This window comes from Pinus tabuliformis, chromosome 2_1 (assembly GCF_031772625.1).
Source record: "Pinus tabuliformis cultivar Carrire ecotype Pingquan chromosome 2_1, CPIR1, whole genome shotgun sequence".
In the NCBI taxonomy this organism is placed as follows: Eukaryota; Viridiplantae; Streptophyta; class Pinopsida; order Pinales; family Pinaceae; genus Pinus; species Pinus tabuliformis.
Window position 1 is genome coordinate 217,010,585 of NC_142299.1, and position 22,985 is coordinate 217,033,569.

Here is a 22,985-nt window from a genome sequence, read left to right on the forward strand (position 1 = left end):
GTTAACCTAGGAAAATAGGTGGTAGTAGTATAATGGAAGAATGAATGGTGTAAGAAGGAAATATGAAAGAAAACCCTTAGACCAAGTGCTTAAACACACCTTGCGCAAATGGAGTCATGGAAGCATAGATCAAAGAGGGCAAGTGCATAAACATGTAGGGAAATTAGGGCTACTATGCATACCATAGATCAGCCCTAGCTTGTCGATTTATATTGCAGAAAATTGTCCATAGAAATTTGAAATTTTGATGTTCTATGTTGTAACAATCACTTATGACAAAATTTCTTTATGTTGCAATCTTAGATAAGCAATTGTAGAAAAAACATAAATCATATGCATAATAGAAGACAACCAAGAACAAAATGAGACACAGAATTTAGGTCTAATGACCAAGGCAAAACCCACAAGGGAAAAACCCAACCAGATTCTTCTTCTATTGGAAATCAACTGTTCAACAAAGATACAAAGTACAATGAGATATCAAGAGAATGAGTAAGTTCACCCAAATTTGAACAAGTTGTAAAATGAAGATCACTAGTAGCAATAGTAGATGCACACACTGAATCAACCTTCCCTTCAACTTAATCAACACTCAAACACTGAAGCACTGAATCAACCTTGGTTCACCAAGTTTTGCTCATACTCTCCAAGTCTCTCTCTCTCACAATCTTCTTCAACTCTCTCCAACTCTCTCTCAAGTTCGAATTCTTCTTTCACAAAGCAAAAGTAGTGAGGGGAGAAAGTATGAGGCACATATATAGGAGGAGGAGCAATGAATCCATGCCATAAAGGAGGAGTAACTCGCATGCCAAGAGGGAGAGTAACATGTGCACATTTAGGACATGTAACTCATGCCATTAAAGAGGTATGCATGCCTTTGTAATTTATGCTTTAAAGAGAGAATGTAACATATGCAATAAAGAATACGTAAGAGGAATCTTTTATGACATGCTTTAATTGAGTGAAAGAGAGTGTAAGAGTCTTTTATTACGTGCTTTAATGAGTATAAGAGAGTGTAAGAGCATTAATGAGAGTGTAAGAGGAATATGCCATGCCAATAATGAGAGTGTAAGAGAACATTATTAAAAGCCATGAGTGAGTGACTTGAATTTCGTTTTAATAATAATATAATAGTATCATAAGAATAGTAATAATATTAATGAAAAATATTAAGTCGAGAGTGAACAATTAGGACTGATTAATGATAAGAAGTGATTTTTCATCAACAATAATGCAAGGTGATTTACTATCTTGAGAATTTCTAATTTTAGACTTTCCATTTCTAGACTTTCTATTTTTAGCCATTCTATTTTTAGACTTTCTATTTTTAGAAATTCATCCCTAAGCTGCCAATTTTCAACACTCCCTCTCAGCTAGGGAGGAATTTCTTTCTTCAATAAAGATCTTTGTTTTCTCTGTTCATCTTTGTTCATCTCTGCTATGTACCATATGAAATTTGTATCATCTGGAATAATGATGTCTCACTCTAATGAAGAAGAATCATCATAGGGGAGATTCATCCATCACCCTATATTCACTTGGGTGGATTGCCACTTGCCAACATATGACAAGGATCTCGCACAACCAAGTCACATCTCTACTTGGGGGGATCCACTTGTAAACACATGACAAGGATCTCGCACATCTAAGTCTCATCACTGCTTGGGGGGATCCACTTGTCAACACATAACAAGGATCTCGCACGTCCAAGTCTCATCACTGCTTGGGGGATCCACTTGTCAACACATGACAAGGATCTCGCACATCCAAGTCTCGTCACTGCTTGGGGGATCCACTTGTCAACACATGACAAGGATCTCGCACATCCAGTGCTCATTACCCATGACCACCCTCTCTGGGAAGGGTCCCATTGATCAGTCCAAGCATTTTTTCTAAAAACCAAGAACTTTCCTTTGGGCAAAGGCTTGGTAAGAATGTTGGAAATCTGGTCATTAGTTGCTATATGATGGAGTCTCACTGCTCTTCTCTGCGACATATCTCGAATATGCTTGGACTTGTCATAAGTCGAATCCCACTCTTATTGTCGCAGTAAATTACTATTTTGTCCAAAACATGCTCAAACAACTCTCCAAAGAGCTTCCTCAGCGCTTACTGCCTCACAGCTAGCCATGCTAGCAGCAATGTACTCAACTTCAGTCATGTTGGGGGCTATGAATTTATTTTGATTATGGAATTATTATCAAGCCGACCTACAACTCATGTAGGCTCAGAAGCCCAACAGTCGCATCTATTCACCCACCAACGTTGTGTATAAATATAAGAGGACTTTTCCTCATTTGGACTCACTCATCTCATCACATCTCTCTCTCTCTACTGCGCAGATATGAGTCTCTTCTCTACTGCGTTGAAATGGGTCTCTCTCTCTCACACATGTGAAGCCGGAAACTGCTGAAATTGAAGTTGCAACTGCAGAAGTAAAGATTGACTTGTGTGGCCTAGAAGATCTCCTCTTTGGAACTGCGTTGTAGTTTCATCTGAACCTCCTTTGAAAGCCGCAACTTTTGGTGGTGGAATGAAGTCAATCCGACGAACGGTTTGCAAGATATCGACTACCCTAGTTTGAAGCCGGAAACTGCTGAAACTGAAGCTGCAACTGCAGAAGTAAAGATTGACTTCCGTGGCCTAGAATATCTCCTCTTTGGAACTGCATTGTAGGTTCATCTGAACCTCCTTTGAAAGCCGCAACTTTTGGTGGTGGAATGAGGTCAATCCGACGAACGGTTTGCAAGATATCGACTGCCCTAGTTTGAAGCCGGAAACTGCTGACACTGAAGCTGCAATTGCAGAAGTAAAGATTGACTTGCGTAGCCTAGAAGATCTCCTCATCTGAACTGCGTTGTAGGTTCATCTGAACCTCCTCTGGAAGCCGAAACTTTTGGTGGTGGAATGAAGTCAATCCGACTGTCGGTTTGTGAGATATGGTCTGCCCTAGTTTGATAATGAAGCCGCTAATGCTGATGCTACTGATCTAGGGTTTGCTACTGCTGATATGAATCAGATTTATTGTACTATTTCTCTTTGCTGAATTATTGAAGATAAAAAAAGATTTGATCAAAGGGTTTCCCCACACATTGTGGGGTTTGTCCCTGGCTAGCCGCCACATCTTGTGTCTCTTGTCTTGGCTTGTTTTCTGTCGATCGTTTAATGTTCTATCTGCACTTTACTTTATGTACATGTGATTGCTAATCGGTGGAATATAATAAGAAAAAAGAAGTAAACTGTTATAAGCATAGAACATACCATAACTCAACAGCATGTGATGGCTTAATCATATATTGGCTCATAGTGTTGACCACAAAACATATGTTCAGTCTAGTGTTCACTAAGAACATCAGTGCCCCAATCAGTTTACGATACTCAGAAGGATTTGCCAAATTAGGACTTGCAACTTCACCACATAGCTTCTTGAAGTTCATCTCCATTGGAGTATTCATGGATTTACATTTTGTCATACCAAATCTTTCAAGCAGCTTGACAACATATTTTCCTTGAGAAAGGAAAATTTCACTAGGTTTTTATTTGCCATACTTCAAGACCTAGAAAGTAGTGCATTAAGTGAAGATCTTTTATTTCAAATTTGGAAGCTAACTCCCTCTTACACTGGAGAATAAGAGGTTCACTACCAGTCAGAAATAAATCATCAACATATAATACTAAAATCAAAGGCATACCTTGGACTGTCTTGAAGTAAATATTTGGATCAACATTACTTCTAGTAAAACCAAGCTTCATCAAGAAGCTATCAATGCGGGCATACCAAGCTCTTGGAGCTTGCTTCAAACCATAGAGGGCTTTCTTCAGTCTGCACACATGAGTTTTTCAGTCATGTACTTCAAATCCTTGTGGTTGCTCCACAAATACTTCTTCCTTGAGGAAGCCATGCAGAAAAGAAGTCTTCACATCCATTTGGTGAAGAGACCATCCTTGAATTGCAGCTAAAGCCACAATGGATCAGATGGTTGTATATCGAGCAACCGATGCAAAGATCTCATCATAGTTTATTCCCTCTTTCTGAGAGAAACCTCTAGCCACAAATCTACCTTTATGTTTTTCAATACTGCCATCAACACCATGTTTAATTTTATACAAATGTTTGGAAGAAACAACAGATTTACCTAGGGGTCTTGGAACCACTTCCCATACATCATTATGAATGTTGGACTCATATTCTTCATCCATTGCATCTTTCCACACTTGAGCCTTCACAGCTTCTTCAAAAGTTCATGGTTCAACTTGAATAATTTTGCTCATGGCTACAACATATCCTTGAAATCGACATGGTTTCTTGCTTTCTCTGAAGGTTTCTCTGTTTATCAGCATCTTAAAGGGTGTCATGAAGCTATAAAGGTCTCCTCTTAACAGGAGGATCACATGGAGGAGGATCCAAAGGATCCATGGGTTCATCAACAAGATCTGGCTCAGGCTCAGGGTCTTCTTGTGCATCCAAGGCATCATCTTGTCTTTCAACGTTAACAGGACGATGTTAACGAGGAGTGTCTAGGGTTTTTCAAAGAACTGCATCTTTATCAAATGTTATATCTCTACTAAACACTATAGTTCTTTTACCAGGCACATATATTCGGTAAGCTTTAGAATTTTCACAATAACCAATAATCATACCTTTCTTACCTGAAGCTTCCAGCTTGGTACTCTTTTCCTTTGACATATGAAAGTAGGCAGGGCAATCAAAGACGCTTAAGTACCCATTTTGTTCTGGGTTATCTGGCATGATGGTCTCTTTCTTGATTCCAGCTTCCTTATAGAAGTCTTGAGCTCCACTTCATGTCCATTCAAGTCATGGGACGCCTCGACATCTTCCTCAATCTTGATAGAAAGGACTTGGTTCTCACATTTATCAAATGTACTTGTTGATCCCAGAACAAGAGCAAGAGCAATAGTAGCAAAGTAAATAAAGATAATGAAAGTATACCTGGTGATGAGGCAAGTCTTTCTTTCTCTTCTAGATGTGAGAGAGGCTACTTCATTATCCTTGCACCAGCGTCCTCTTGGATTTTATTCTTCGCGCACTATTATGCACCTTAATGATCTTCAAGATCTGTTTTTCTTGATCGCATCCTTATCAATAAGTTAGTGAAAGAATCATTCAAAGATTCATGCCGGAAGAATAACCAACGATCTATAATGATACTAAACAAGAGCAGTGACAAAAAGAAACAATATAAGACTTGCAAATACTTTTACTTTTTTTAAATGGGGATTGAATTTGTTAGCTCCCTCTTGATCTGGCCTCTCTAAGTTACCATTGTCCATAAGTTATATGTCATTGGCAAAAGAAATGCATCTTCTTGAACACCACCTGGCAAACTCCATCATGATCCACTCTAATCTTAGGTATTTTAGAAACAATCTTTCTCACAAGGTAATGTGTTATAGTAAAGATGAGTGAACTTTTGGTGCCACAGTTTATATTGATGATTACATATCATGAATCAATGCACGAATATGTCTTCCATTGATTTTATAAAGATCTTCAAATCTTGATCCCAAAGTGAAGACATGTAATAATAATTATATATATTGATTTCATTGCCTGCAATGATATTAGTTATAATCCATCTTTGTTCACTGCAAAAGAGGTTAGTTTACAAAACTATCATTCAATCTTTTGCAAAAGTCGTGAATCTTACCTACAACTACTATTGTAGTAAACTCTAATATCAAAATTATCAAAACCCATAAAATTATGACCTTTCTCATATATTGTGAGAGAGAAAAAATCCCCATATCTTCAACATTCAATTTCTATCAGTTATTCTTTAATAACCTTCTATGCATTATACTTCTTTTCAAGACAACACTTTCTTGCACATGCATAAACAGAAGTAAAAATACTCTTTAGTTTTGCACACATCAACAAGTACCAAAACCACAACTATTAAACATATGCAACACCTTAATTATTATATCCAAAATTACTATCATATCTTGGGTTCCTTGAAATCTTGGCAGAAACTTTCAACAATAAAATTTCAGCAGAAACTTTCAACAGTAAAATTTCAGCAGTAAAAGAGCAGATATTTCAACAGAAAATGAGTAGCAAGTAGAAAGAACAACAATTGATATTTCAACACAAAATGCGCTGCAAATACAGTGGACAACACATGATATAATTATTGCAACAGAAAATGGGTTGTAAATAGAGTGGACAGCAAGAGATAGTTTAGTAGAAAATCGGTTGCAAATAGAGTGGACAGCAAGAGATAATTTAACAGAAAATGAGTTGGAACAACACTTGCCTTCTTGAGTTTGTCTTCACCAAAGCTCTGATACCATGTTGAAATTCTAATGTTCTATGTTGTAACAATCACTTATGACAAAACTTATTTATGCTGCAATATTAGATAAGCAATTGTAGATAAAACATAAATCAAATGCACAATAGAAGACAACCAAGAACAAAATGAGACACAGAATTTAGGTCCAATGATAGGGCAAAACCCAACCAACTTCTTCTTCTATTAGAAATCAATTGTTCAAGAGATATGCAACGTACAATGATATGTACACACTAAATCAAACTTCCTTTCAATTGAATTAACACTCAAACACTGATGCACTTTATCAACCTTGATTCACCAAGTTTCGCTCATACTCTATAAGTCTCTCTCTCACAATCTTCTTCAACTCTCTCTCAAGTTCGAATTCTTCTTTCACAATGCACAAGTAGTGAGGGGAGAAAGAATGAGGCACATATATATAGGATGAGCAATGAATCCATGCCATAAAGGAGTAACTCGCATGTCAAGAGGGAGAGTAACATATGCCCATTTAGGAAATGTAACTCAGGCCATTAAATAGGTACGCATGCCTTTGTAATTTGTGCTTTTAAGAGAGAGTGTAACATATGCAATAAAAAGTACATAAGAGGAATCTTTTATGACATGCTTTTATTGAGTGTAAGAAAGTGTAAGATAATCTTTTATTACGTTCTTTAATGAGTGTAAGAGAATGTAAGAGCATAAATGAGAGTGTAAGAGGAATGCGCCATGCCAATAATGAGAGTGTAAGAGAACATTATTGATATCCATGACTGCCTTGAATTTCCTTTTAATAATAATATAATAGTATCATAAGAATAATAATACTATTAATGATAAAATATTAAGTCAAGACTGAACTATTAGAATTGATTAATGATAAGAAATGATTTATCATCAACAATACTTGATTACCAATTGAAGCAAGACGATTTATTATCTTGAGAATTTCTAATTTTAGACTTATTTTTAGTCTTTCTATTTTTAGAAATTCTATTTTAGACTTTATTTTTAGCCTTTCTAGTTTTAGAAATTTTATTTTTAGACTTTCTATTTTTTAAACTTTCTATTTCTAGACTTTCTATTTTTAGAAATTCATCCAACAAGAAAGCTAGGCATGTCATTCATATTCATATGAAGGTGATGCAACTATTCAAACGAAAAACTGGGAGATTGTACTGTAAGACTAAATTGTTGAAGGAAATGTAAGTAGGTTCGGTCTTCATAAATGTACTTTTGATATTTGTATTTATTCAAGAAAAAAAAAAATTATTTTATAATATATGTCAATGAATTTCTTGCTCATTGAAATGGGTCTAGCACTAGTTTAAGTGCTATAGGTGAGTCAAATAGTCAAAAGGAAATGTTGAAGGCATGTTACACCATGTATAAATATATATTAAAGTCAAAGGGAAAACCTCCAAGCAAAGTCAAGTCTACTCCTATGCAATGGCACCATCAAGAAGCTCCTTCGAGCATGCTACACCACCATGGAAACTATCCAAAGTCTGCTCAACAAATCTGTCTCCTAGCAGTCCTCAATTTGGCCTACAAACAGTTGACAAGTCGGCCTACATACAGTTGACAAGTCGGCCTGAATGGAGGGACAAACCTCCATATATAGAGGTTGTCCACTCCTCCATAACGCATTCATTCAGCTCTTAAATCTGCAAGGAAAAGAAGGAGAAGTGAAATGAAGGAAGTCGAGGTAAAAATGGTCTACTAGGACAGCAAAGTTTGAGGGACTGTTTCTAGAGCATAATGCAGTCACATGTGCGAGAAAAGGAGGGCTTTCTGTGAACATATCAGCAGCAATATAACAGTAACATACTTCTCATCGTTTGGGCTTACAACTTAGACCTAGAAGGCCTCTCATTGAAGCGAAGAAGGGACTCCCACATACGAAGGAAAAAGGAGCCAAACTCACCACGAATCCTCCCACACGTGAAAGAATTTAGGGCTGCAGTGTTGCCACTTCAAGTTTGCAATCCTACATGAAGAAGTTCGATTGGTGAAGAGAAAAAGAGCATCATCCTATGTCGAGAAACGAAGTGCCAAAAGAAGTGTCGGAGTATAAGGTGTAGAAAGGAGGGAAGACTTGACTTGTGCTGGGAGGATCCTCTTGTCAGGGGTCTAGGGTTTGGCATCGATCAATAGAAGCTTCAATAAGAGAAATTCACTAAAGCATTTTACTCTCAAGAGAAGATAGGTTTTGGCCCTAGCAGAGAGCCAATGTAATGTGTTCTTGTTCTTATGTTTTGGTAGTAGTTTAATGAAGTACACACACATGCATTAAGAAGAAGAAGAAGAAGATTAAGCTAACAAGAAAAGTAAAAAGACTCCACAAATTGTTATCAAGTAACGAAAAATGTCACTACACTACTTTTCCATAGATTCTTCAGCATGGTATTAGAGTGAAGGTGACTCATCAAGGACAAGGCAACTCAAGAACACTCATCTAGGAGAAGCATCTACAAAGCTGAAGCATCAAGCCTAAAAGTCTCAATCACTTCAAGGACAAGAAGGGTCTATAATCCATCATTCATCAAGGAGGTCTACAAAGCTAGAAGAAAAGCCTTACATAAAGGCACCTACAAAGAAAGAGCAAATTGAAGCAGGACCTACATCAAGCTACAAGTCTTCAAGCAAATCTCATCATCAAGCAAGTCCACTTGGAGAAGGCAACTTGAAAAACATCAAGATCCAAGGAAGGCACACCATCAAGTCTCCAAAGAGGAAACAAATCCACTACATCTCAAAATCTATCAAGTAAGTACATGTCCCCTTCTGAATATACATCAATGTCTTCTTGCAAGGAAAGCAATAAATTGGTAGGTACCAATAACTTTCTTGCATGGAAGAAGAGGATTGATCTACTTCTCAAGGAGAATGAACTCCTAGAACATGTCAAAGGGAATATCACTGTCCCTGCTAAGGAACAAACCCAAGCCTTAGCCAAGTACAATAAGAATGAGACAAGAGCTCAAAGGATTCTGATAGAATCAATCAAAGACTCTCTCATTCCCTATGTCTCCAAGTTTGAGACATCAAAAGAAATTTATGATAAGCTAGTAGAGCTATTCTTGGTATCCACAACTGGAGAATTAATACCTCTAAGGAATGAATTATACAAGATGAAGATAACAAAGGAAGGAATAGCTCCCTACTTCATGAAAATCTCTAAAATGAGAGATCAACTTCAAGAGCTTGGGGAAGTCATGACTGACAGAGAGATGACAACAGCAGTACTCAATGCTCTTCCTGAGGAGTGGGGAAACTTCATATCAAGCATACATGCCAAGAAGGAAGCAACCACTCTCAGTGAAATCTGGTCTCTATGCAGGACAGAGGAAACTAGACTTAAGGCAAAAGAAGATGTGGGATCAAAGGAGCAAGCCTTTGCTACCATGGCCAAAAGAAAGGGTAAATTTGGCAAGTTTGGTCCACAAAGAACAAACAACAAAGACATGTCCAAAATCCAATGTTTACGATGCCAAGAATATGGACACTACAAAAGGAAATGTCCTAAGCTTAAGAAGGACAACAACAACAAAAGAAAGAGGGAAAAAGCTCACATAACTCAAGAGATGAAAGAAGAAGGAAAGAAACAAAAGAAGGAAGATCCTCTGGATCTCTATTATGACTAGGTCAAACTCTTTACTTCTAGACTTCTTTCAAAGTTTTGAGTAGTATAGGAGCATGTAGGAATAGAATAAAAATGCATGGGTAGAAATATCTTCTAGAATATAGGAGCATGATAGTTATAGCTCAAAATATTCATGTAGAAGAAGCATACCTAGTATAGAACCTCATCCATGATGAAAGAAAAATTTGATCATGATTAAAATCTTAGAAGACCTCCATCATCAAAAAGAAAAGAAACATTTGAAAGGTAAGGATCTTTAAGATCCTATGATGGAATCTTCAAAAGAAGGTTCATGAACCAAAGCAGATGTCAGATGTCTCATTGGGAATCCCATTCATGGGATTCACAAAAGGGAATGATATGCAGGCAAGCTAAGATGAAGCAAGAAGGGTCACACCAAAGGATGATCAAAAAAGAATCAAGATGAGGTATGTATGCATCACTGGTTTAGTCATGTTATCATTTGTATATTATTGAGTCATGGTAATAGTTCTATTACATGATCAAGTATGAAAGAATCTCTTTCACCAAGAACATGCTCGAAGGCATGTACTACAATGCATTGAAGGTCAACAAGAGAATATGCTCACACAAGGAGCATAAGATTGTTGACTGAGAAGCAAGAAGAAACGCTGACAAGTCCAGGAAGCAAGCAATGAAAGAATGCTCTCACAGGAAGCATTAGATGGTTGACCTATATATCTGATAAGAAGCAAATGAAGAAAGAGATCAAGCATGTGGAAGAACACTATGATCACTGAGAATCACTGTCTGACAAGATACTTTGAAGATATCTCCTGAAAGAAGGCAAGACAACTCTGATAAAGGAAGAAAGGAGATATAAAAGGTGCAGATAATTGATTCTGCTCTAGAGAGATGTCGTGATGAAGAAGCCATCCAACGAAAGAAAAAGCAATGTTGAAGCAATATCAAGATGAAGTCATAATGGCTACTAGGTTAAAGCATGTAAACAAGCAAGTAAAACGAAGCATCCATAAATATTCCGAAGCATGGACAAAATGACAAAAGAGTAGCCAACATGACAAGAAAACCTAATGAATGACAAGAAAGCCACTTTCCACTAAGGAAGCATGACATGACAAACTAGGGAGGAAAGTGATCAATGGATGGTGCCCTACCTAGAAGAAGTTCGAACAAAGACTTCATGACATCAAAGAAAGGAAGAAGATCAAGCAATTGAAGGACACACAAAGAAGAAGTTGTTGATGAATGAAAGAGTCCCTAGTTAAGAGGGCGCTCTAACAGGTCCCTGATCAAGAGGGAGTTTTGGATCACCCTTGATTACAAAGGAGTGACTATTGTGTTTTCCATTTCATGGGTTATGCACTAGACCAAGAATAACGGTCGTAATTCTAGATGAAGGCCATGAATGGAAATGTAGACGCAAGATAGACACAACATTCGTGTTTTCACTTGGGATGAAAGAATGGGAGGATTAGGTAATCATCTGGCATCTGATACTCTTTGAGGATGTGTAGGGAATCCAAGACAAGAGTAGGCAAGAGGACCGATATTCTTTGAGGGTTGGGAACCCAAGATAAGAATAGTCCTAGAAGGTCATACTCAGTGAACACCCGGGTGGGTATGTACCTTGAGAGACAATGATGAAAGTGTTTATAAATCATTGGTCTCACCAGCATTGTAGCTCATGGTCTCATAAAGAAATGGAGCTCTTAGTCAAGGCCTTGCACAATGACAATGTTGATGGATATGATGCTATAACAGATGGATTGCTAGTCTGGTTTCTCTTATGTGAATTCTTCAAGATTGATAATAGCCAAACACCTTGTAATGTTGTATGAATACCTCCCTAGTTAAGAGGGAGTGCTGAAGGAAATGTAACTAGATTCGGGCTTCATAAATGTACTTTTTGTTGGCATTATGGTTCAGGTGTTGTCCTTGATGGCAACCCATTCAGGTGGTAGATCATTGTTCTTCATGTCAGCAGCAAAGATTGATGATCAGCTCTTAATTTATTGAAAAATTTAAGAAGGACGCAGGTACACCTTTCAGAAAGTGCGTACCCACAGGTAATCCATGCATAGACCGCGTCCAGGGACGCAGTCCAGCCGTTCAGAAGGTGCGTCCACCCAGTGCACATTTTTTAAGGCAGAGAAAAGCACACGTGGGGGTTTCTTGTGATTTACTCCTGGTATCTAGCCGACGGTATTGTGTTTTTAAGGTGTCGGCTCGTGGTATTGTTCCTTGATTTGAGGAGGAGCTTGCCTATATAAAGCAAAGGAGATCATTTGGTTTGAGCATGTCTTTGGTTGAATATCTTATTGGGTGAGATCTAGTCTAAATCTAAAGAAGGCGAATCTACTGAAGGACTAAGATCTTTTTGGCGCAAGATCAGATCTGTAGATCTGACTGTTTGGGTTACACTTAAGGTCTTGAAATCATTCATATCTGAAGGTACGCAGGTTCAGTGAAGGCCAAGTGCGCCGGGACGCAGCGCAGCAGAGAGAGACCTGCGTGGGGACGCAGGGCAGTCGTGGCTCAGGTGCGTCCGGGACGCAGCTCAGCAACGGGAGATCTGCGTGGGGACGCAGGACAGACCAGGTTCAGGTGCGTCCCTGAGGTAAAAAGGCGCGGCGCGATAGTGTCTCTGGGTGCGTCTTTGGGGTAACAGGACGCGGCGCGATAGTGTTCTTGGGTGCGTCCCTGTAGCAAAAGGACGCAGTACAGTTGAAGGTACAGTGCGTGGGCACGCAGCACAGCAGAAGCATATCTGCGTGTGGACGCAGGGGAGCAGAAGGTTAACTGCGTCTGGTCGCAGGTCACAGAAGGGAAAACTGCGTCCCTGTTCTGTTGATTATATTTCTCTGTTGATAAGGTGTTCTGGGTTAATTCTGTTATTGCTGATCTGATAACTGTAGTAGACAGTAACTGTTATGTACTTGATGATCATTTGATGCTTTATGAAAAGAAGTAGAGAGTTGTAGCTCTCTGCAGGTTGCAGCCTGCGTACTGGTAAAGGACTGCACCAGTACAAAATCATTGTAAAAGGAGTTTCTAATTTGAAAAAGATAGAGACATATTGCAGCAGGTGGTTTTCACCCACATTGGGTTTCCACCTTACATCTTGTGTTCTTTGGTGTGACTATCTGTTTTCTTTGTTCATGCTCATTATTTTATGGTACTGATATGCAAGAATAATTCAAAGATCAAATAAAGAAGATTTGTTTAATTGCTAGATAATACTGATTCACCCCCCCTCTCAGTATTATTTCCAACAATTGGTATCAGAGCAGGTCCTTCAGAGAAGCTTGATCGCTTGAAGGTAGATCGTTCATCATGAGCAACTACGAGAGAGAAGCATCAATCAAGCCACCAGTTTTTGATGGGACAAACTTCAACTATTGGAAGGTAAGAGTTACTGCATATCTTCAATCTCTTGGTACAGAAGTTTGGGACATTGTAGAAACAGGCTACGCTTTTCCTTCAGCTACTCCTACAGATCCAGCTGAGAAGAAGAAATATGAAACAAATGCAAAAGCAGTCAGTACTCTATTAGGAAGTATATCCCAAACAGAATTCATGAAGGTAATGCACTTCAAATCAGCAAAAGAGATATGGGACAAAATGGTCTCAAGCTATGAAGGAGATGAACAGGTAAAGCGAGCTAAACTTCAAACCCTCAGGATTCAGTATGAGACTCTCAAGATGTATAATGATGAAAGTGTGGCTAATTATTTTCTTCGGGTAGATGAGATTGTTAATTGTATGAACAATTTGGGTGAAGAAATAAAAGAGGCTATAGTAGTTGAAAAGATTCTAAGATCATTATCCCCCAAGTTTGAATCTAAAGTATCTGCAATAGAAGAAAAGGAAAATCTCTGAATTCTCACTATGTCTCAGCTACATGGAATTCTAACTGCTTATGAAATGAGAAAGGGAGGTCCATCAGACAGAAGGGAAGCTGCTTTCAAGGCATCAGGCAAAGAAGATTACTATGAAGCAAGCCATGTTCCAGAAGAAGAGGAAGAAGAATCAAATTTTGTCAGAAATCTTCAAAGGGGTTCTGGAAGGTTCAGAGGTAAGCTACCTTTCAAATGCTTTGCTTGTGGAAGAGTAGGTCATTATGCTGCAAAATGTCCCTATAAGGATAAAGGTAAAGAACCTGCTAGATGGAACAAGAAACAAAGTACAAATAAGAAAAGCTACTACACCCATGAAGACAGTGATGGTTTATCAAACAGTGATGAAGATGAACAAGGTAATAAATATAAGTTGTTAATGGCATTTGAAGATGATGATTATGAGGATGTTGTAGATGTGAATAACCTCTATGATGAAATTACTAGACTCAAGAGATGTATAGAAGAAAAGAATGTGATCATTGATACTCTACAATTTCAAATTGATGAAAAGGAAAAACATCTTGAAAAACTAGAAGGTGAAATTGTTGGTCTCAGAAAAGAAATTGAGAAAACAAAAGCTATTAATCTTAAGTTTGTCAAAGGATCTGAAACTTTGGATGAGATTATCAATGTGCAGCGGTCTCCTCTAAACAAGACAGGTTTGGGTTATAATGGAGAAACCTCTCAAGCATCCACCTCAAAAAGTTATCTTGATGTGGCAAGAAGAAATGAGCAGAAGAACAATGAAGATAATCAGGTGAAGCAGGGACGAAATACAAACAGAAACTATCAAGGGCAATCCAGCTCAAGGGTGAACAAAAGCTACAACCAGCCACAGGTAAAATCTTCACAGTTTGGTTCAAGAATAGATGAAAATAGAAATTACAATCAGTTGGCAGGTAGATTCAATAACCGCAGAAGCTTCTTCAATGGACAATGCTTTTCTTGCCATAATTTTGGTCACAAAGCAGCTCAATGTGTTGCATATAAAACAATCATGACTAGGGAAGCTCAAAAACAAAGAAGCATGACAGGGATTGCAAAAAGGACCTATAACAACTTTTCGGCTCTTGAAAATGAAGTTGAATGTTCCATTTGCAATAATTTTGGTCATGAAGACTCTGAATGCAGGAGCAGGTTTCAGGAGAGAAAGGAACAAGAGCAGAAAAAGGAACAAGCCTCAAGCACCAAAACATGGAGAATAAAGGAACCTCAAACAGAAAGATGTGGGATAGCATTCTATGCAGAGGGACAGGAAAATCTATGGTACATTGACAGTGGATGTTCAAAGCATATGACAGGTGAAAAAGAAAAACTTGAGTCTTATTCTACGTTAGAAAAGGGAAAGAAAGTCTCTTTTGGAAATGATACTCCTGCAACTATAAAAGGAAAAGGTATTGCTCCTTTAAAAGAAAATGTCAAGGCTGGAAATGTTTTGTATGTTGATGGATTGAAGCATAATCTACTAAGTGTCAGCGAAATGTGTGATCAAAGAACCGAAGTTATATTCAGATCAAATGGATGTCTTGTTCGTGATCTTGATACAGGTAAAACAGTGCTCAAAGGCAAAAGAACTCCAAATAATCTGTACATATTTGAAGAAGGACAACAACAATGCTATCTAAGCAAGGATGAAGAGCACTGGTTATGGCATCGAAGGTTGGGACATCTAAGCTTCTCACAAATAAGGAAAGCATGCAAATATCAGGCAGTTCGCGATCTTCCAGATATCAAAATTCCTGACAACACCATATGCAAATCATGTCAGTTTGGAAAACAAACCAGAACTAACTTTCCAGAGAAAGAGGGATCAGCTAGCATGCCTCTTGAGCTAGTACATACAGATACATGCGGCCCTTTCAGAAAAAGGACACCTCGAGGAGAAGAATACTTGATATTATTCATTGATGATTTCTCCAGGTTTGTTTGGTTGGGACTTATGAAGCACAAAGATGAAGCATTCGAAAAATTCAAATCCTTCAAAGCTTTGGTTGAAAATGAATCAGGTCACAAAATTAAGTGCCTCAGATCCGACAGAGGTGGGGAATTTACTTCAAATGAATTTTTCGATTTCTGTGAAGAACATGGGATAAGAAGAGAATTCTCTACAGCAAGAACTCCCCAGCAAAATGGAGTTGTGGAAAGAATGAACAGAACAATCCAACAAATGGCTCGTGCTATGCTTGATGAATCAGGAACTCCCGCAACTTTCTGGGGTGAAGTTGCACATGCTGCGGTTATTATTCTCAACAAAACAAATGTCCGGGTAAACAGCACTCAAACTCCTCATGAGCTCTGGAGTGGTAAAACTCCTTCGGTAAAGCACTTCAAAATCTTTGGGAGCAAATGCTATATCAAGAATACTGATGAGCAGCTTGGCAAACTTGAACCTAGAGCAGATGAAGGCATTCTTCTTGGTTACTCTCCACATAGCAAAGCATACAAGTGCTACAATAAAAGACTTGGCAGAATTGTTGACAGCATTGATGTGGTGGTTGATGAGAAGGGATACATTCCTAGGCAAGTACATCGGGAAGATATCGAAGAAGATGAAGGCTACCCTCAAAGACAGAATGATGAAGAAGAAGAACCTCAAGAAGAACCAGAGGAGCAAACAAGAATAGAAGAAAAGACTCCATCCAGATATGTTCAGAAAAACCATCCAGAATCTCAGATTATGGGACAGAAAGAAGCAGGTGTACAAACTAGAAGAACAGTTGCAGAAGCCTCAAGCTATTTGGCATTACTCTCCTCGACTGAACCACAAAATGTGAAGGAAGCATGCAAAGATGAATATTGGGTGAAAGCAATGGATGAAGAACTTGAGCAGATCGAAAAGAACAACACTTGGGAGCTGGTTCCTAGACCAAAAGATAAGAATGTTATCGGGACAAAATGGGTCTTCAAAAACAAATTGAATGAAAATGGAGAAGTAATTAGAAACAAAGCCAGACTTGTTTGTAAAGGGTACGCACAGCAAGAAGGAATAGACTTTGAAGAAACTTTTGCTCTTGTTGCAAGACTTGAGGCCATCCGAATGTTCCTTGCTCTCTCAAGTTTTCAAAACTTCAAAGTATTTCAAATGGACGTGAAATCAGCCTTTCTGAATGGAGACTTGGAAGAAGAAGTGTACATTGAACAGCCAGATGGGTTTATTCTTGGAAATGATCCAAGCCTCGTATGCAGATTGAAAAAGGCCCTCTATGGTCTCAAACAAGCTCCAAGGGCTTGGTACTACCGCTTGGACAAATATCTTCATCAACAAGGGTTCTCAAAAGGTTCAGCAGATAGCAATCTTTATATAAAAGTTGAAAATGAAAAATTGCTAATTCTTGTTGTGTATGTAGATGACATTATTTTTGGCAACAATGAAGAAGCTATGAGTCAAAGCTTTGCCTCGGTCATGCAGAAAGAATTTGAAATGTCCTTACTAGGAGAACTGACATATTTCCTTGGTTTGCAAATCCAACAAAAGGAAGAAGGAATCTTTTTATCTCAAACCAAGTATCTCAAACAGATTTTGAAGAAATATGGCATGGAAGATGCAAAACCAGTATGTACACCCATGGTCACGGGATGTAGCCTCAGTGCAAATGATGAATCTGAAGCAGTACATCAACCAACCTACAGATCTATGATTGGAAGTTTACTTTATTTGACAGGTACCCGACCAGATATCATGCATGCAGTTGGAATAGTTGGAAGATTTCAAGCAAATCCGAAAGAGACTCATCTTCAGGCAGTGAAGAGAATTTTCAAATATCTTCAAGGGACTCAAAATTATGGCTTATGGTATCCTAGAGATACAGATCTTACACTTCATGCTTATACAGATGCAGATTGGGCCGGAAGCGTGGATGACAGGAAAAGCACAAGTGGTGGTGCGTTCTTTATGGTTTCCAGACTGGTATCTTGGTTCAGCAAGAAACAGAGTTCAATTGCCTTGTCTACAGCTGACGCGGAATATGTTGCTGCTGCATCTTGTTGCACCCAACTCCTTTGGATGATGCAGACATTACAGGATTTTCAAATCACTTGTACACCACCAATCCCTATCTTATGTGACAACACAAGTGCAATCAGCATCTCAAAGAATCCTGTTATGCATTCAAAAACCAAGCACATACCAATCAAGTACCATTTTCTCCGGGAACAAGTACTTGAACAGAAGGTCAAATTGGAGTATGTTCCTTCTAAGGAACAAGTTGCTGATATTTTCACCAAACCATTGCCCAGGGACACTTTTGAATACCTCAGGCAAAAGCTGGGGGTTGTTGATGCATCATCTTATTGTTGAACCTCTTCTTATTGGTGATACTGGCTCAGGGGGAGCACATAATGCATTGTTGGCATTATGGAGGATGGTCAGAAGGAGACCTTGGAAATTGCTGCAATATGTCTCTATCTCTTTCATGGTGGATTATGGTTCGTCGCTGCAGATCTGGTTCATATTCAAGAGGAGCATGATCTTAGGGGGAGCATACCCTTTGCCCTTGATGTCAAAGGGGGAGAATGAAGCTGAAGATTATGAGATTGCCATCAAGTCCAAAGGGGGAGATTGTTGGCATTATGGTTCAGGTGTTGTCCTTGATGGCAACCCATTCAGGTGGTAGATCACTGTTCTTCATGTCAGCAGCAAAGATTGATGATCAGCTCTTAATTTATTGAAAAATTTAAGAAGGACGCAGGTACACCTTTCAGAAAGTGCGTACCCACAGGTAATCCATGCATAGACCGCGTCCAGGGACGCAGTCCAGCCGTTCAGAAGGTGCGTCCACCCAGTGCACATTTTTTAAGGCAGAGAAAAGCACACGTGGGGGTTTCTTGTGATTTACTCCTGGTATCTAGCCGACGGTATTGTGTTTTAAGGTGTCGGCTCGTGGTATTGTTCCTTGATTTGAGGAGGAGCTTGCCTATATAAAGCAAAGGAGATCATTTGGTTTGAGCATGTCTTTGGTTGAATATCTTATTGGGTGAGATCTAGTCTAAATCTAAAGAAGGCGAATCTACTGAAGGACTAAGATCCTTTTGGCGCAAGATCAGATCTGTAGATCTGACTGTTTGGGTTACACTTAAGGTCTTGAAATCATTCATATCTGAAGGTACGCAGGTTCAGTGAAGGCCAAGTGCGCCGGGACGCAGCGCAGCAGAGAGAGACCTGCGTGGGGACGCAGGGCAGTCGTGGCTCAGGTGCGTCCGGGACGCAGCTCAGCAACGGGAGATCTGCGTGGGGAGGCAGGACAGACCAGGTTCAGATGCGTCCCTGAGGTAAAAAGGCGCGGCGCGATAGTGTCTCTGGGTGCGTCTTTGGGGTAACAGGACGCGGCGCGATAGTGTTCTTGGGTGCGTCCCTGTAGCAAAAGGACGCAGTACAGTTGAAGGTACAGTGTGTGGGCACGCAGCACAGCAGAAGCATATCTGCGTGTGGACGCAGGGGAGCAGAAGGTTAACTGCGTCAGGTTGCAGGTCATAGAAGGGAAAACTGCGTCCCTGTTCTGTTGATTATATTTCTCTGTTGATAAGGTGTTCTGGGTTAATTCTGTTATTGCTGATCTGATAACTGTAGTAGACAGTAACTGTTATGTACTTGATGATCATTTGATGCCTTATGAAAAGAAGTAGAGAGTTGTAGCTCTCTGCAGGTTGCAGCCTGCGTACTGGTAAAGGACTGCACCAGTACAAAATCATTGTAAAAGGAGTTTCTAATTTGAAAAAGATAGAGACATATTGCAGCAGGTGGTTTTCACCCACATTGGGTTTCCACCTTACATCTTGTGTTCTTTGGTGTGACTATCTGTTTTCTTTGTTCATGCTCATTATTTTATGGTATTGATATGCAAGAATAATTCAAAGATCAAATAAAGAAGATTTGTTTAATTGCTAGATAATACTGATTCACCCCCCCCCCTCTCAGTATTATTTCCAACACTTTTGATATTTGTATTTATTCAAGAAAAAGGAATATTATTTTATAATATATGTCAATGAGTTTCTTGCTCATTGAAATAGATCTAGCACTAGTTTAAGTGCTATAGGTGAGTCAAATAGTCAAAAGGAAATGTTGAAGGCATGTTACACCATGTATAAATATATATTAAAGTCAAAGGGAAAACCTCCAAGCAAAGTCAAGTCTACTCCTATGCAATGGCACCATCAAGAAGCTCATTCAAGCATGCTACACCACCATGGAAATTATCTGAAGTCTGCTCAACAAATCTGCCTCCTAGCAGTCCTCAAGTCCACCTACAAACAGTTGACAAGTCGACCTACATACAGTTGACAAGTCAACCTGAATGGAGGGACAGAACTTTATATATAGAGGTTGTCCACCCCTTCATAACGCATACATTTAGCTCTGAAATCCACAAGGAAAAGAAGGATAAGTGAACCAAAGGAAGTCGAGGTAAAAAGGGTCTACTAAGACAACGAAGTAAAGAAGAAGAACAACAAATTTTGAGGGATTGTTTCTAGGGCATAAGGCAATCACACGCGTGAGAAAAGGAGGGCTTTCTGTGAACATATCAGCAGCAATATAACAGTAACATACTTCTCATTGTTTGGGCTTACAACTTAGACCTAGAATGCCTCTCATTCAAGCGAAGAAGGGACTTCCACATACGAAGGAAAAAGGAACCAAACTCACTACGAATCCTCCCACACGTGCAAGAATTTAGGGCTGCAGTGATGCCACTTCAGGTCTGCAATCGTACATGAAGAAGCAGTTCGATTGGTGAAGAGAAGAAGAGCATCTTCCTATGTGAGTAGGTGCACTTAGAATCAATAAGAAACATCTCTTCTAGAACTAGTATAAGAGAGCCTATCACCAAGGAGGAGGAGAACAAAGCGCCGGAAGGAGGAGGACGAAGTGCCGGGAAATGAAGTGCCAGAAGAAGTGTCGAAGTATAAGGTGCAGAAAGGAGGGAAGACTTGACTTGTGCTTGGAAGATCCTCTTGCCAGGGGTCTAGGATTTGGCATTGATCAATAGAAGGTTCAATAAAAGAAATTCACTAAAGGGTTTTCCTCTCAAGAGAAGAGAGGTTTTGGCCCTGTCACAGAGCCAATATCTTGTGTTCTTGTCCTTATTTTTGGTAGCAGTTTGATGAAGTACACACATGCATTAATAGGAAGAAGAAGAAAATTAAGCTAACAAGAAAAGTAAAAAGACTCCACAAATTGTTATCAAGTAACGAAGAATCTCACTACATTACTTTGCCCTATATTCTTCAACATAAATCACCTAGAATGACCCATGTTACAACAAAATCTAGCACCACCACATGATGTAAAGATCCAAGCATCAAGGAGCTAGGGCTATGCAACTCAAAAAGGCTACCCATCGTCATATTGTAGCTCTTCCTCTCACTTTTGGTTGGCTCTTCTCCAACTCAAGGGGGTCTCCCCTAAAAGGTGGCATTGCTAAGGCTATAGAGAGGCGACATGAAGTGATTTAGTGAAGAGTTAGGCTAAGAAAAATAGGATGGAGTAGGATAATGGACGGATGAATGGTGTGAGAAGGAAAAATGAAGGAAAACTCCAACACCAAGTGCCTAATCACACCTTGCGCAAATGGAGTCATGGAAGCATAGATCAAAGAGGGAAAGTGCATAAAGATGTAAGGCAATAGTGGTTACTATGCATACGATAGATCAGCCCTAGCTTGCTGATTTGAATTGCATAAAATTGTCCATGGAAAGCTAGGCATCCCATTCAAAATGTTCATATGATTGTGATGCAACTATTTGGAGGAAGGGATTGTTCCATGAGACAAAATTCACCTACATAATTAGTTACCCATGTTACAACAAGATCTAGCATCCCCACATGATGTAAAGACTCAAACATCAAGGAGCTAGTGTTGCGCAACTCAGGAAGGCTACCCACTATCACCACAGTAGCTCTTCCTCTCGCTTTTGGTTGGTTCTTCTCCAACTCAAAGGGGTCTTCCTTAAAAGGTGGGATTGCTAAGGCTACAAAGAAGAGGCATGAGGTGATTTAGTGAAGAGTTGGCCTAAGAAAAATAAGTGGTAATAGGATAATGAAAGAATGAATGGTGTGAGAAGGAAAGATGAAGGGAAACCCCAAGACCATGTGTCTAATCACACCTTGTGCAAATGGAGTCACAAAAGCATAGATCAAATAGTGCAAGTTCGTGAAAATGTAGGACAATACATGCTACTATGCATGCCATAGACCAGCCCTATCTTCCTGATTTATATTGCAGAAAATTGCCCATGGTAAGCTAGGCATGCTATTCAAAATTCTCATATCAAGGTAATGTCATGTTAATCTAACATCAATTAAGTGTACTAGATGCAAGGCTAATGTAACAACAATAGCAATAAAAGCCCCAAGGGTTAGCTCAATTGATTGAGTTCTCGTCACTAACGCACCTCGCTAATGGGAGGTCACGAGGTCAATTCTCCTTGACGCCCTTGGAGTTAGGCTCCGCTAATAAGCCGGTGGGGTGTGAACCCTTTGGATGGATCTGCTCATTTATTTCCTCGGTAAAAAAAACAACAACAACAACAAAAGACATATGGTGAATTGATGAACAACAAATTGGTGGTTCATTTCTTATGAGTTTGTTCTCTTCTCTGTTCAACCTATGTGCAATCTAATAATGAACATCGATAACTGATTAGCAATTCCCTTGAAAAAACAAACCTGAAAATGAGAAAGGAAAATCATATAGAAGAGATAAAGATGTAGGAAAATGATATATAGTGAGATGTACGAAAGCTCTCATAATTGACAAATAACTTCTATTGCTTTTAAACATACTTGAGGACCTACAAGAAACTAAAAAAGGTTGCACTTCACAATGAGCTCACAACAACAGGAGGGTCAAAGGAACAGAAAAAATAAAATGCAAACTAAAGTAACCAAAAGATAGCAGTTAACAAGGAGATGAATCATGGTTTAGAAGAAAGAATGATAAAAAAATCTAGGAAAGAAACCATATGCATCAACAACAGCAAACATCGAGTGAAGAGAGCTGGCATCAAAAGAAAATACCTTCCAGAAGGTTTGAAGGAACCTTTCCCAAAACAAAGCCTAGTCCAATTTATTGGCTTTAAAATAAAAAAGCAGTTAAGAAAATAATAAATTTAAAAATACAGTGGAAGAAACTAACACTGCAAAATGAAATTAGTTGA

The 22,985-nt window shown here is 39.0% G+C and overlaps 1 pseudogene across 1 annotated transcript in view; it reads right to left on the minus strand.

Annotated features, from left to right (window-relative positions):
- Nucleotides 1-22,985, minus strand: part of LOC149199519 (uncharacterized) — a 150,019-nt pseudogene that overhangs the window by 55,857 nt on the left and 71,177 nt on the right. The window lies entirely within an intron of this gene.